This window comes from Phocoena phocoena, chromosome 7 (genome assembly GCF_963924675.1).
Source record: "Phocoena phocoena chromosome 7, mPhoPho1.1, whole genome shotgun sequence".
Classification (NCBI taxonomy): domain Eukaryota; kingdom Metazoa; phylum Chordata; class Mammalia; order Artiodactyla; family Phocoenidae; genus Phocoena; species Phocoena phocoena.
In genome coordinates, this window is record NC_089225.1 from 106166730 (window position 1) to 106181958 (window position 15229).

Genomic DNA, 15229 nt, shown 5'->3' on the forward strand with positions numbered 1-15229 from the left:
CTGTAAATAAGCGGTAAAGGGGAAAGCGCCCAATTAAAATTAAAAATACAATCTTCCCCAAAGGTGACAGAGTATGTTGGTAGCAGGTTCTTCATTAGACGTGGGCGTGGGGCGGGCACATCTGTAATTTGGCTCTGTCGATATTTGCCCTCTAGACCGGGTGTGCACTGGACATCTTGAGCCTTTAGAGGGCGCACTTGAGGCCAACAGGCTGAAGAGGCTGGAGCAGCCAAGGCTGGGGAACTGAGCTGTGCAGAGACCACAGAGCAAGAGAAACGGGGAACCCTATCTAGGTTCACGCTGTATCAGGGGGAACTAAAAATATAAATGCCTTCTATGGGTCAGGAACTGTTAACGGCTTCTCCACAACGATTCTGTCCAGTTGATATTAATGCCCCATTTTACAGATGAGAAAATTGAGACTATTTGTAGAATGGGGGCAATGCAGCTTAGAGAGGTTAAACTACCCGGTGGTGGAGGCCAAATTTGAACTCGGGCCTGAGGGATTCCAAAGCCTATTTTATCTCTCTCTCTCTCTCTCTCTCTCACACACACACACACACACACACACACACACACACACACACGCCAGGCAAGGCGAAAAGGAATTTTTCTAATGCCCAATAATAACCCTTACTCATCCTTGCTAATGAGAGCCTGGATCAACTTTTCCGCAGAAAGAAAACGGCTTAATTAATTGGTAAGCAGAATTGAGCTCCTAAAACACCGTCAGTGGCCTGGCGGCGTCTAGCCCCGAAATGGCCGCCCCGGGTCCCTAGCCCCATTTCAGTCTCTCCTTTCCTCCCCAAGGGGCCTTGATCAGAACCGCTCTGGGGTACCAGCGTCCGCACGCCCTGGGCTGGCCCACGGCGATCCGGCCTCCGCGCCAACCCTCATCTCTCGAGCTCCGCCTCCGCCGCCCCGGGGCCCCCTCCCGGGCGCTGTGTGCTCCCCCTTCCCCGGCACCCCGAGACCCCTGGCCCCCATCCCGGGCATCCCGCGTGTCTCCGCGCGCCCGGAACTCGCCAGCTCCGCGGGGAAGTGAGGCCGATCGCAGTCCCGGCGGCCTGCGCGGGGAGGCATCCTGCACCCCCAGAAGTCCCGCAGCCGCCCCGCCCCCGCCCGGGTCTCCCCCTCTCCGCCCCAGCACTGCTAGTTCGAGTGGCTAACGCGGGCCGGGAGAGGAGGCAGGAGCAAGGCTGGACGCGGGAACCAGCGCGCCTCTGGGGTCGGGCGGGGATTCCGAGGGGCACCGTGCGCCCTGGACGACGCGCGCGGGGCCCTGGCCGCAGTGGGAGCGCGGCGCGTGCCCACGTTCCGCCCCGGCGCGCCCGCCCGCCCCGAGGTGGCCTCGCCAGCGATTCCGTAGCACCCCGGCGGGCGGCCTGGGCGGGACCACCGCGCCTCTGCTCAGCCCTGCCCTCGACCCTCTAGACGCCTTCCCCTACCAGGCCCCGGGCCCGCACCGCCGCTTCCCGGGCGGCTGGGGCGCAGCGGCCACCGCAGCCCAAGATGCCCCCGGCGCCGCTCCATCCCCGGGCCCGCGATGCAGCGCGGCCCGGGATACTCACTGTCCGCAGCCCTCGGGGCGGCGGCCTCACTGGGCTCCCCGCCCCGATCCCCGAACTTGCTGTTTCCCTCGGAGCCCCCTGAGCGGCTGGGCGGAGAGATTTGTGGCAACGTCGCCTATCATCCTGGAGGTGCCGGTGCCCGCGGCTCTGCGCTCCGCCCGGTTCGGCGCGCTGTGCGGGCTCCCGGCGCCTCTGCCGCTCGCTGCCGGGCCAGCTCCGTTTTGTGGAGCTTGGAGCTCGAGGCCTCAGTCCGTGTGGTTTTAAAAATGGTGCGTTTGGAGGTGCCCGAACCTAACCTGAGCTTCCTTCCAATCCGTGCAATTTCAAATCTCCGTGCTCGTTCATTCCTATACCGGCTAATTCTGGTTTGGCAGGAAAAAAAAAAAAAAATTGCAGTCACCTCACGTGCACACTCTCGTGGCCGGCTGTAGTTTCCAGCTTTGACTGAGGTTCGCTAATGCTCGGCATGTTTATAGCTGGAGGAAAGGGCCCGAAACCTAAGATGCAGGTGGGAATGGAAGTATCTTCCATTTCTCTGAGATAGGGGAGAAGTGATGAAAAAAGCCCTCAGCCAAGGCTGGACCGCAAAATATGGCAGTTCGTGAGGGAAGAGTCGGGCGGGCCCTGCAAGTGTTCTCAGCCAAAGGGGACTGAAAATCCCTTATTCTTTGTCCCATCCTGGGTGGTACCTCTCCCTGCGCTTTCCCCGGTATCTAACTGTTGCCTGGCTCTTGCATTCGTAGGTACAGATTTCATTTCCACGTGTACCTACTCTGTTCCCAACACAATGCTTTGCCCAGGGAAAGTTTTCAATATTTGTTAAATGACTGTGTGAATAAATGAAGCCAGTGCTATTTTTACCTCACTTGAAGGACTCTGTAGTAGTTCTCTATTGCTATCGTAATGTAGTACCACAAACTTAGTGACTGAAAACAACACAGGTTTATTATCTCATAGTTCTGGGGGCCAAAAGTCCGAAATGGATTTTACTGGGTTAAAATCAAGGAGTTGGCAGGTTTGTGTTCCTTCTGGCAGCTCTAGGGGGGCGCTCATGCTTCTAGAGGGTGCCCACACCCCCTGGCTCCCGGCCATGTCCTCTGTCTTCAAAGCCAGCAATTCTGTGCACCATTCTGTGCCTTTCTGCATACTCACATCTGTCTCCTGCTTCCACTGTTTTTTTTTTTTTTTTTTTAATAAATTAATTTATTTGGCTGCGTTGGGTCTTTGTTGCTGTGCACGGGCATTCTCTAGTTGCGGCGAGCGGGGGCTACTCTGCGTTGCAGTGCTTGGGCTTCTCATTGCGGTGGCTTCTCTTGTTGCGGAACACGGGCTCTAGGTGTGCTCGCTTCAGTAGTTGTGGCACGTGGGCTCAGTAGTTGTGGCTCACGGGCTCTAGAGCACAGGCTCAGTAGTGTGGTGCACCGGCATAGTTGCTCCGCGGCATGTGGGATCTTCCCAGACTAGGGCCTGAACTTGTGTCCCCTGCTTTGGCGGATTCTTAACCACTGCACCACCAGGGAAGTCCCGCCTGCTTCCACTTTTAAGGGCTCTCGGGATTACATTTGGCCTAGCAGTGGTAATTGGATTATTGGATAATCCAAATAATCTGCCTGTTTTAAGGTCAGCTGATCAACAATCTTAATGCCATCTGCATTAATTCCCCTTTGCCATGTAAGGTAACATATTCACAGGGTCCAGAGATTAGGATGTGGGCATCTTTGAAGGACCATTATTCTAGCTATCATAAATTTCCTTCTTTCTTCCATTTCCCCTTCCTTTCTTGTTTCTGTTTTTTTTTTTTTTTGCAAAAAAAAATATCCACATTATCAAATTTTGACTAAAAATAATTGAGAACATTATGAGAAAGTGAGGACATTTCGATGAAGCACCAGGCTTATGTGGTCCAAACGTTTTACTTTTGCTGATCGGAACATGAGCAAATGGATGGTTAGTATTCCCTTGGCCTGACCTTCTCAGATATCACCCATTTCAACCAGGCTTTTGACGGTAAGTCAAGATGGGGTTCCTGGCAAATACCTTAAGTGCAGATGATCCATCTTGTTTGAAAAGAGGTCTGTAAGATTTTTAAGTCTTTTTTTCCCCCTCTGAAATCTTTTAGATTTATTGAGGTATGATTGATGAAGTATGGACTGTATATATTTAAATGTACAACTTGATGAGTTTCAGCTAAGTCTGTGGAACCATCACCTCCATCAAATAACTCCAGAATTTTCCTGCGCCCTTTGTTTTTTTTTTTTGCTGTAGGCGGGCCTCTCACTGTTGTGGCCTCTCCCGTTGCGGAGCACAGGCTCCGGACGCGCAGGCTCAGTGGCCATGGCTCACGAGCACAGCCGCACGGCGGCGTGTGGGATCTTCCCGGACCGGGGCACGAACCCGTGTCCCCTGCATCGGCAGGCGGACTCTCAACCACTGCGCCACCAGGGAAGCCCTTTCCTGCGCCCTTTGAAAGCCAGTCCTCACCCCACTGCACACCACCCCAGGCCACCTCTCATCTGCTCTCTGTGAAGCTTCTCCTCTGGACCATGGGTACTTCACAACTAGAATGCCCACAAAAAGGCTTTTCTTTTTTTCCCTTCCAGCTTTACTGAGGTATAATCAACAAATAAAATTGTATATATTTAAAGTGTGCTATGTGATGATACACAGGTACATTGTGAAATGACTATCACATCACAATCAAGTTAATGAACACATCACTTCATGTAGTTACTTTTTCTTTTTTTTGGTGGTGGTGAGAACACTTAAGATCTACTGTCTCAGCAGATTTCAAGTATACCTTACAGTATTGTTAACTGTAGTCACCATGCTGCTGTACATTAGGTCTCCAGAACTTACTCATCTCATAACTGAACGTTTGTACCCTTTGACCACCATCTCCCCGTTTCTCCCACCCCCTAGACCCTGACAACCACCATTCTACTCCGTTTCAATGAGTTCAACTTTTTTTTTTTTTTTTAGATTCTACGTATGAGTGAGATCATACAGTATTTGTCTTTCTCTGCCTGGCTTCCTTCACTTACCATAATGTCCTCCACGTTCATCTGCGTCGTCACAAGTGGCAGAATTTCTTTCTTTTTTTATAGCTGAATAATGTTCCATTGTGTATATATCACATTTTCTTCATCCATTCATCCATCAGTGGACACTTAGGCTGTTTTCCTATTTTGGCTTTTGTAAATAATGCTGCAATGAACATGGGAGTGCAGATGTCTCTTCAAGACACTGATTTCATTTCCCATAGAAGGCTTTTCTAAGAAATCATTTTGTCTTCACAAGTTTCATTGCTCTTAACTGCCTGGCAGTCTCTTGTTGACACAGGTAGGTTGAGAGCAGACCTGGAGCAAAGGAGCCTCCTATGTGTGAGTCACCGGTTGGTGTGCCTGGGTTAAATGAATAGAAAGCCATTGTACATTAGAATGTAAAAGACAAGCACTGAACATTTTTCAGGTATCTGAGGTACAAGACCCTGACATCATCTCTTGATTTCTAGGCAAATTACATATTGTTCCACAAGAGTAATCTCACTTTTAACTTAATTGTATCAGGTAATAACCTTGTCCCTTAAGAAGATAAAATGATTCAAGTGATGCTTCTAAAATCCTTTCCTCTTAGTTTTTTTATCATGCATTCAACTGATTTCATCACGCCACGTTGGAGTTGGGGTGCAACTAAGGATGTGGACAATCTTTGCCTTAAATTTGTTGCCTTAATGGTGTGGATTAAGCAGAGAGTGGGAGAAAATCAGCTTTTGAGGAAGTTCTAGCACAGAATATTGAAGGTGTTAGAGTAATACCCTAAAGTGCCACCTCGACTGTCCCATTTTTATAGCCAATTCAGAAACGAACATGACCTAGAACCACATGGTTACCCCAGACCATCATTCCACCCATCTCTCAGTATAGAAGGCAGCCCGCCCACACCCCTGCAAGCTTAATGCAGTAGACTGTAATGGTTAATTTTATGTGTCAACTTGACCAATGTGTGCTGGTGAGGATGCGGGGAAACTGGAACCCTCATATACTTTGCTTTGGAAAACAGTTTGGCAATTCCTCAAAACTTTAAACATAGAATTACCATATGGCACAGCGTTTCCATTCCAAGGTAAATGCCCAAGAGTAACGAAAACATACGTCCACTCAACATCTTGTACATGAATGTTCAGAGCAGCATTCTTCCTAATAGTCAAAAAATGGAAACAACCCAAATGTCTGGCAACTAATGAATGGATAAATAAAATGAGATATATCCATATAATAGAACTTTATTCAGCAATAAAAATAAATGCAGGACCGATACATGCTACAACATGGATGAGTCTTGAAAACATTATGCTAAGTAAACGAGGTCAGTCACAAAATACCACATACTGTATGATTCAATTATAAAAAATGTCCAGAATAGGTACAAACAGACAGAAAGTGGGTTACTGGTACCTAGGTTGGGGATGTAGGGGAGGAAATAGACAGTGACTGCTAATGGGTACAGGGCTTGTTTGGGGTGATGGAATGTTCTAGAAGTGATTTTGGTGATGGTTGTACAAATCTATGAAAAATCATTGAATTGCAAAAAATAAAAAATGGAAAGTCCCCCTACCCCACCTTCACCAAAATTACTGGAGTGGACTATATATGAACCAGTACTGAGAATGGGTTATAATCTAAGCATAATGAATCCACTTCTATGTACCTGAAGTCCAAGATACAATGAATTAATTAACTCTGTTCTTTAAGTACCTTCTACTTAATTAAACATAGAAGCTTTTGCACAGCAAAGGAAACCATGGACAAAATGAAAAGACAACCTACTGAATGGGAGAAAATATTTGCAAATGATACGACTGATAAGGGGTTAATATCAGTATATTAACAGCTAATATCAGTATATTAATATACAAACACCTCATACAGCTCAATATCAAAAAACAAACAACTCAAAAAATGGGCAGAAGACATGAATAGATATATTTCCAAAGAAGACATATGGATGGCCAACAGACACATGAAAAAATGCTCAACGTCATTAATCATCAGAGAAATGCAAATCGAAATCCAGTGAGATGTCACTTCACACCTGTCAGAATGGGTATCATCAAAAAGACCACAAATTACAGATGTTGGCAAGGAGAAAGGGTAATCCTTGTACACTGTTGGGGGGAATGCAAATTGGGGAAGCCACTGTGGAAAACAGCATGAAGGCTCCTCAAAAAACTAAAAATAGAATTACTATATGATCCAGCAATTCCACTCCCAGGTATATATCTGAAGAAAATGAAAACCCCAATTCTAAAAGATACATGCACCCCAATGTTCATAGCAGCGTTATTTTAAAAAGCCAAGATATGGAAATAACCTAAGTGTCTATCAACAGATGAATGGATAAAGAAGATGTGGTATATATATATATATATATATATATATATATATATATATATATACAATGGAATACTACTCAGGCATAAAAATGAATGAGATTTTGCCGTTTGCGACAAAATGGATGAATCTGGAGAGTATTACGCTTAGTAAAATAAGTCAGACAGAGAAAGACAAATACTGCATGTTATCACTTACATGTGAAAAAAAAATAAAACGAATGCGTGTAGCAAAAGAGACTCGTAGATATAGAGAACAAACTAGTGATTACTAGTGGGGGGTGGAGGGGCAAAACAGGGGCAGGGGATTAAGAGGTATAAACTACTATGTATTAAATAAGCTACAAAGATATATTGTACAGCACAGTGAATATAGCCAATATTTTATAATAAATAAATAAATACCTTCCTCATCTTAAGCAATATTGTCCATAAAATCGTGGTTGTGATGTTCCAGTTATACATTTGTCTAATGCATATCAATAGAAAAGCGTATTAGTTTTAAGTTCATCAGCCTATGTTCTGCTTCGGGTTCCTGCAGCCTCACCCTTGGTCTCGCTGCCCGCACATACCTGTCTGATGGACAAGCTGCAACAGAGCCCTTGTGGTTCCTGCAGGTCTAGTTCATGAGATTACGTGAGGAGCCCATTTGCTTTTCTAAAGGGGTGTTTATAACAAGCAGGATGTAAGAGAAATCTCAGGCACCTCAGGATTTTCTTCTTGGTCTAGGACTTCCCCAGACTTCATCCCAAAGCACTCACAAAACTTCTCCTGCCTGCAGGGGTGGTTACAAGCTTACATTTACCTTGGCTTCAAATTCAAAGAGCCCATCAAGGGTGAAGCGATACATAGCAAGATTAGCAACATGTTCCTGTCCTTACATTAGTCTTCCACGTTTCTTACATTTTTCTTTCTGATAAAAATAACCAATATCCTCATGTAGTAGCATATGCTTTCATAAAAGTACAAGGTCTAAAACTCCAGTTCTGCCTCTAACTTGGAAATTAAACATTTTCTCACATGTGTCCTAAAAGAAGTAATGCTTGGTTCATGGGGGTTGTATTATAGTTTTGTTGGCTAATATTATAAATTATTTTTAAAATTTTTTATGAAATCAGTGATACTAGCAAATGATTATGGCTTTTTCTTGAACCTATAGGTTTTTCTTCTTTTATTTAATACCCATTTTCCTGAAAAGTGTCATGTAGATCCAATCTAATTTTAAATGCTGTCAGAGTATGCACTAATGGAAATGCAGTGACTCCTTCAGAGGCTAGAAGAATCCTCATATACTGAAATGTTTATATATCAGTATATAAACAGGAGTTAAATTTTATTTCCCATGAAACAGAGCACACTTGCAACTTATACTATTTTAAAAATATTTTGAGTGTTCAAAAATAGATCATTGGCATTAAACAAGCATATGCTTAGCATTCAGAAGTCAACTCCACATCATAATCTTTGAGAAGGTCATCAATAAATAGGACTGAGTCTGGATGAGAAACACCTAACAGTTTTTCTTGTCAGTCACGACCTCACTGTACCTTTATTTGCAGGAGCAAATGGTTGTGATGGAAGCAGTTGAAGACATGAGATGTGAATGCCCTAAATTTAAGAGGAAAGGAGTTTGGGAGAAGTACTTGAACCACGTCTCATTTGTGAGACAAACGTGTTATCTAGTAAAATTAGTACAAGCTATTGAAGAACAATGTATAGATAGTTTAAGGGAGAATCAGTAAAGCAGGTTCTTCTATTTTACATGGGAGGAAGGTGGTTCTCTTTTCTATGATCATTTTTGGTGGATTTCTTATACATCTACCCTGTACCTTTAAGCTCGACAGATAAACCTAGGAAACCTATTAGCCAGAGATGAATCAGAATGGGCTGCAGCTATTGTAGCAATGTTCTTGGACCTCTTCGCTCTGTCTTGCCCTTGACTTGGGCTTTCCTCCTGACTCTCGCTCGTGTTGACCTGCCCTTGTGTCTCAAGTCTCCAGTTTTCTCTTCACCTTGAGAACAAATTGAACTTCCGGGGCTCTTTCGGAGACACTGGTGGATCTTCCAGCCCCAGACCAGTCCCCCAGCTGGACCTCTGCCAGAGAGGCTCAGATGATTTCACTGTATTGTGAAGGCCGAAGGCCAGCGTTAGAAAACCCTTAGGACTGTGTAACCAGTGGTTATGAAAACCCAGGAGCTGTCCTCTTCCTGGTTGCAAAGCAGCAGAGCATGCGTGGCAGAAGCTAAGAGCATCCAGAGCTTGGGCATCCAGGTGGTGAGGTCAGAGCCGAGCTGGAAGGCCCGCTTCTCCCCTCTGTTCTGTGGAGCCTGTGCGTTCACCCTCGAGTGGGTATGCTGGCAGAACTACATCAAAGGGATGCTGAAAGCATTAAATAAGACGATGCATGTAAAGCACCGTGTTGGCACAGTGCCTGGCATATAATTAGGAGACTTGTTTCTAACGTTGTGTTAATGGTGTCATTGAAACCCATGCCACCTCTGAGAGAAAACTGCCTTCCAGCAGAGGCCTTTGGAGAGGCAGTGGTTCAGAGCATACACCCTGGAGCCTCATTGCCTGGATTCAAATCCCAACTTGCATCACTTATTTCACCTTTAATGAGGTTACTTAGCATCTCTACATCTCAGTGTGATCTTCTGTAAAATGGGAACAAGAAGAAAAAGAGGACGAGGAGATTAACCCTTTGGGTTGTGGTGAGGTATTAAATGACTTAGACTATATGAAGTCAATCACCACGCCTCCCAGGGTAATGCACTAAGCACACAGCATCCCTTCTGTGAGACTCTTGACCAAAAAAATACATAACCTACATCGAATTGTGAGGATGCATCAGACGAACCTGAATTAAGGGATATTCTAAAACATAACAGGGCCTGTACTCTTCAAGAAGGTCAGCGGCATGAAAGATAAATGAAGATTCAGGAACGGTCCAGGGTAGAAGAGATGAGAGAGACCATGACAACTTAACGCAGCGTGTGATTGCTTTTACCAATTGGAGTGGGACAGCGGGCCAAATTTGATTCAGAGCCAGAGATTAGGTAACCGTATTATAACTTTGTTAGACTTTTTATTTTGAAAAATTTACTGTGGTAATGTAAGAGAATGTCCTTGTTTTTAGGAAATGCTCCCTGAAGTATTTAGGAGTAAAGAAGAATTTAGAAAGTATGTAAAGTTCTTAGAACAATGCCTGGCACGTAGCACGTAGCATGTTATTTTCTAACTGAATTTTTTTGGTGCTGAATTCCATGTAGTATCAAACAGTGCTCTTGTGACCTTCATTAACAGTATTGCAGGAAACTGTGGCAAATCTCACTGCTTTTTCTTTTCCTGTTTCCCAGCCTTTGGTTTCAGATCTTAGGCAGTCCTGGAAAATACAGGAAAGCTACGAGGAGTTTCCTTTGCTCAGATGTAATACCTCTCAGTTCCCCTGGGTTCCTCCTGCCCTGTCTACCTCTCTCATGCCTCTTTTACGAGCCTCCTTGTGCATTCAGATTGTGGAAGGTGAGCCCACCTGTGCCCCTGGAGCAGGATGGGGTGAATCAGAGCAGGAGAGCAACCTGCTCAGCGGAGGGGAGTGAACATTTGCAGAAAAGAGCGTCCCTCAGAATTGTTCTCTAAGTACTTTACTGTGGTCCCCTCTCCCCTTGTGGGGTGAGATAATCAGGTGGAATATGGGAGAGGGTGTTTAAATAAAGATGTCGACCTAAGCCATGTGCTTGTTTCCAATTCGTTGTGTGAATAGCTCCACGGGGACGAAGATGGCCAGACGAGGGAGCTGTCTTTCAAAACTCTTGTCATGAATGGTTGGTTCAATCCCGAGCCCAGCTCTCAATGGCTTTTGCCTTGGTGTGAGTGGACCGAATGATGGGGGTTACCTTGTTTACTTAGCTGCTCTTACACGAAACATGGTTAGCCAGGTTTCACTGTAGTTGAGGTCAGCATCGTATTGGATGTGTAACTAGCCTGGGGTTGTATTCACTTGAATGACAGTGGGGTCTTTAGGATACATGGGGTTAAAAAAAAAAAAAGGAAAAAAGAAACCCTACACCATCAAATGCGCTTCACGTGGTTTACCAAAAGTGGGGTCCGGCTGCTCACCACTCAAAAGCCAATACTCGGGAGAAGAGGTTGGAGGAAAGGAAAGTTTGCTTCATTTCGGAGGCCGACAACTGGGGGAGTCGGCCTTTGGACATGAGTCCACCCTCTCCTCTAGTTGCCAGGCTCTGAAATAAAGCAAACTTTCCTTTCCACCAGCCTTGCCTCGCGAGTATTGGCTTTTGAGTGGTGAGGAGCCAGACCCCATTTTCGGTAACACATGGAGAGAGGTTTGTCAATGTGAAGGATGAAACAATGATCTGGCCCACCTCAATTTGGATATACCTGAGAGGAGTGAGGGGGACATTATTCCTAGAGGTTGTGTTGGCTGCAAAAATAGGAGGATGTGCTTCCTGGGTATCAGGACAGTCTGTCAGGATGACTTGAGGCAATACCTTTCAGAAATTGAGATGGGAAGGCTGGTGATTTTCAGCTGTGCAGTGACTAGCAATGGCTAACACTGCGTCTCTTTCATGCATTACAAAATATTATTGAGCTCCTATAAGGTGCCTGACACTGTTTCTAGGTGCTGACAAATCAGTAAAAACACATGCATGTCCAATTCTTGTTTAGTCCTTTGAATAGTCAAGGAGAAAGTCTCAGTTAGGAGTAGAAAGGTCTTTAATACCTCTCTCTAATTTATTAAGGGCGAGAGCAGGCTGCAGGCTTAGTAGTCATCCTGCAGTAGCCCTATCTAGCTGGAATTAATAACCTTGTTTGTTTTCATTTATTTATCTATGGCTTCCTTTATTTATGCACTTATTTAACAAGAGTTACTGAGAGCTTACACTGTGCCAGTTTAGCTTCAGATGATGCAGAATGCTACCCTGGGCAAAGCCAACAGGAGCCCCTGTGCTCATGGAGCCTATATTCTAGGGGAGAATAAAATATGCAATATTTCAGGTGGTGACAAGTGTTATAACGTAAAACAAAGGAGGCTGAGGGGAGCGAGGAGAGGGTTGCATTGTTCTTTTATACGTTTAGGTTGGTCTTGGCAAGGGGTAGACTAGTTTTCCATTTACACTAATGATATGACACTCCCTTTGAAAATACAATTTAAGTTAAAAGACAAATTCATTTAACGAAAATTTTAAGTAGATCATCGTTCAGCAAGATGGTAGGCAAATAACTGACATTTGGGACGCGTTACTTAAAGGCAGTGGTTTCAAGCATTGGCTGAATGTTAGAATCACCTGGGAGTTTTAAAAAATTCCAGATGGTCAAACCACACTCCAGACTAATTGGATCAGACAATTAGCCAGGGAACTGCCCATCTCCCAACCCACAGTGAGGTTATTTTCTGGAGAAATTGAACTAGATGTGGGCGCAGGCAGGACAGAAAGTGGGGCTGTGGCAGAGAGCGGGCAGGGGTGCATTCTGCTCACCGAACGGTGAGACCCCCCAGCACCTTTCACCTGCTCTGCCCCAGCGGTCTGGAGCATATTTCTCAAACAGGAGACAGGACGAAACTTCCTTTGGAGAAACTGAATGGGCCCAAGAAGAATAATTTGCAAATAATGATGTTTTGGGGGTACCCGATGAAGAAGTTGGCTTTCCACCCAATCATGACGGGTAAAACACACCCTTTGGCACATCCTTTCCTGCCCACGACCGCAGAGCTTCTAATCAGCTTTCCAACAAAGGGCTATAGGAAGGAAGTGGAATCTACGCTCGCTAAGTTAACTGAGTTTGAAGAAGTTGGTTACAGCAGTGGGACTGGAGGGATGGTCCCGTCATGAATCAAGTGGTTCACACAGCAGTGTGGCTGGTAGGTGGCGCCGCTCAACTGGTCGACCAGTGGTGTGTGCTGGCTAGTCCGAGTAATCGCCGCGCTACGCACTCTGTTACTCAATCCTCACACCTCCACAATGGAGATGCTTTTATTCCCCCAATTATAGGTGAGTAAACAGGGGCACGAACAAGTGAAGGAACTTGCCAGGTACACACAGCTTGGGATTTGGATCAAGGGAGTTTGGCTCCAGAGTCCCTGCACTTCACCACCACATCGCGCAGCCTCCATTGGGTATATATTTCTAGACAAAAACAAAACAAAACATAACTCAGGGACGCACCCCCTGGTTCCTGCAGGCTACAGCTGCCTTGAAGAACAGGCATCCCAACTCCCTAACTGGCTGTTTAAAGACCTTGATCTGAGCCCAGCTCACTTTTCTGGTGTCATCTCTTACTACTTCTCTGTGCCATCAGTGATCCAGGCAAAGTGGATTTTCCTCAGTTCATGCCTCCATGTTTCCATGTGCTTTTTCCTTCCTTAGCCTGGAATTCCTTCTAATTCTTTACTTTTTTTTTTCGGTACGCAGGCTTCTCACTGGTTGTGGCCTCTCCCGTTGCGGAGCACAGGCTCCAGACACGCAGGCTCAGCAGCCATGGCTCACGGGCCCAGCCGCTCCGCGGCATGTGGGATCTTCCCGGACCGGGGCACGAACCCGCGTCCCCTGCATCGGCAGGCGGACTCTCAACCACTGCGCCACCAGGGAAGCCCTAATTCTTTACTCTTTTTCCTGACTCCACTCAACCTAGTTCCTTCAGATCCAAGTGACCAGGACCTGTTGTGTGCACCCACGGGTTTGTACACCTCTGGTCCTCTGGAGGGCACCTCTGCCGTTGCCACCTGCCCAGAGTCTGTTCTTCCTTCTCCTGCCATCAGCAGCCTGGTGTTCCCTTGGGGAGCTGTTGCTGGTGAGAGCTCTGCTGTACTTCCAGGATCCAGGCCCAGCCTATTGGGGCATTCTTGCTGTCTGACCATAGAAATTGGTTTAGGAATGAACTTGTGACCCAAACCGAGCCAATCACCCCCAATCCCAGCACTTAGTTTAGAAAGAGGCGGTCTCTGCTGGACTCGCGGAGCTGGTAGGACCCAAGCCTCACACTACTCGGGGCAACTTTTCCTACCTCGTGGAATTATTGGGGAATGCGTGTATATATGACTTAAGGTTAAAGTCCGCACAAAGAGAACAGAGTCGAGAGTTGAGAAACAAAGAAAAGATGCCCTCATTTGAGCAGCTGGGCCCAGCCATGCTTTCCAGAATCTTCTGTGTTTTTCTATTACATGAACCACTTGTGCTCTTGAGCCAGTTTGAGTTGAGATCCATCCCTTGCAAGTTCCAGGATCCTGACTCACACGTGGCCTATGTACCTTGCTGTGATTGATTCCATGGCTCTCCTCTGTGGTGGATTCCAGGTGGCCCCAGGCACAGAGCGGGCCTTTCTAAGGCATGAGGAAAGCTTGGATGAGTCAGAAGTCCTCCTCTCTTTGCAGATCTTGTCCTGCTCCTTCTGTGGAAGTCAAACTTTCTCTAATTGCCGACAGCAAAACAGTTGCTGTGGGAAAGCATTTTTTTACTTGTTCAGTCCAGAATCATGGCTTCTTTGCTCCCCTTTTCTTTGAAAAACTCTGTCTTGGGGATTAGAAGGGTGTACGCCTGTCAGGAAGTTTGCCTCAGGGCATTTTAAACAGCATCACAGATCAGCAAAAGGTCCTCTCTATGTTCTGTTTAAATTTAACAGAGAACCCAAAGGTGTGAGAAGCGTGGAGGGGATGAGACTTGCAGGGAAAGTTTCTCGAACTGCGGAGAAGAAGAAAGGAAAGGAAGTCCCAGCACCAAGACCTGAGGTTCAGAATTTAAGTGACACCTGTGAACAGGGACAGTCCAGGGCAAAGTTACCAAGCAAATGTCTTTGGAGCCCACTGGTTCTCAATTCAGGGGCCCAGCTTTCCCTTCCCACTCTTCCCCTCCAGAGCAGAGAACTGAGGGGATGAGGCCCAGGGCAGGTGTTTTGATATCAGATGAGTGTATCAGGAGCGTGGAATGCTGCTGGGAACCATGGAGGACCCACAGCTAGGGAAGCTGCAAGGCCAGGAAAGCATGAACTGCAGGGAGTGGGTGAGATAAAGGGGCTGCCGAGCTGGGAACAGTCAGCCTGAGGTTCCTGCGATCCGAAGCTCCAGAGCGAGCCGGGTCCTGAGACTGAGAACTTGGTACCGTTTGCCCTTCTGAAGTAGTTCTTCATACATTGGGAAGATAATACTAAATTATGAGTCTCAAGGGCACATCTGTCCCAGACTGCCTTCTAGTTCATTTTGGGGACCACAAGGCTATAGTATTCAGCTAATAATCCCACTATGGCCATATAGGG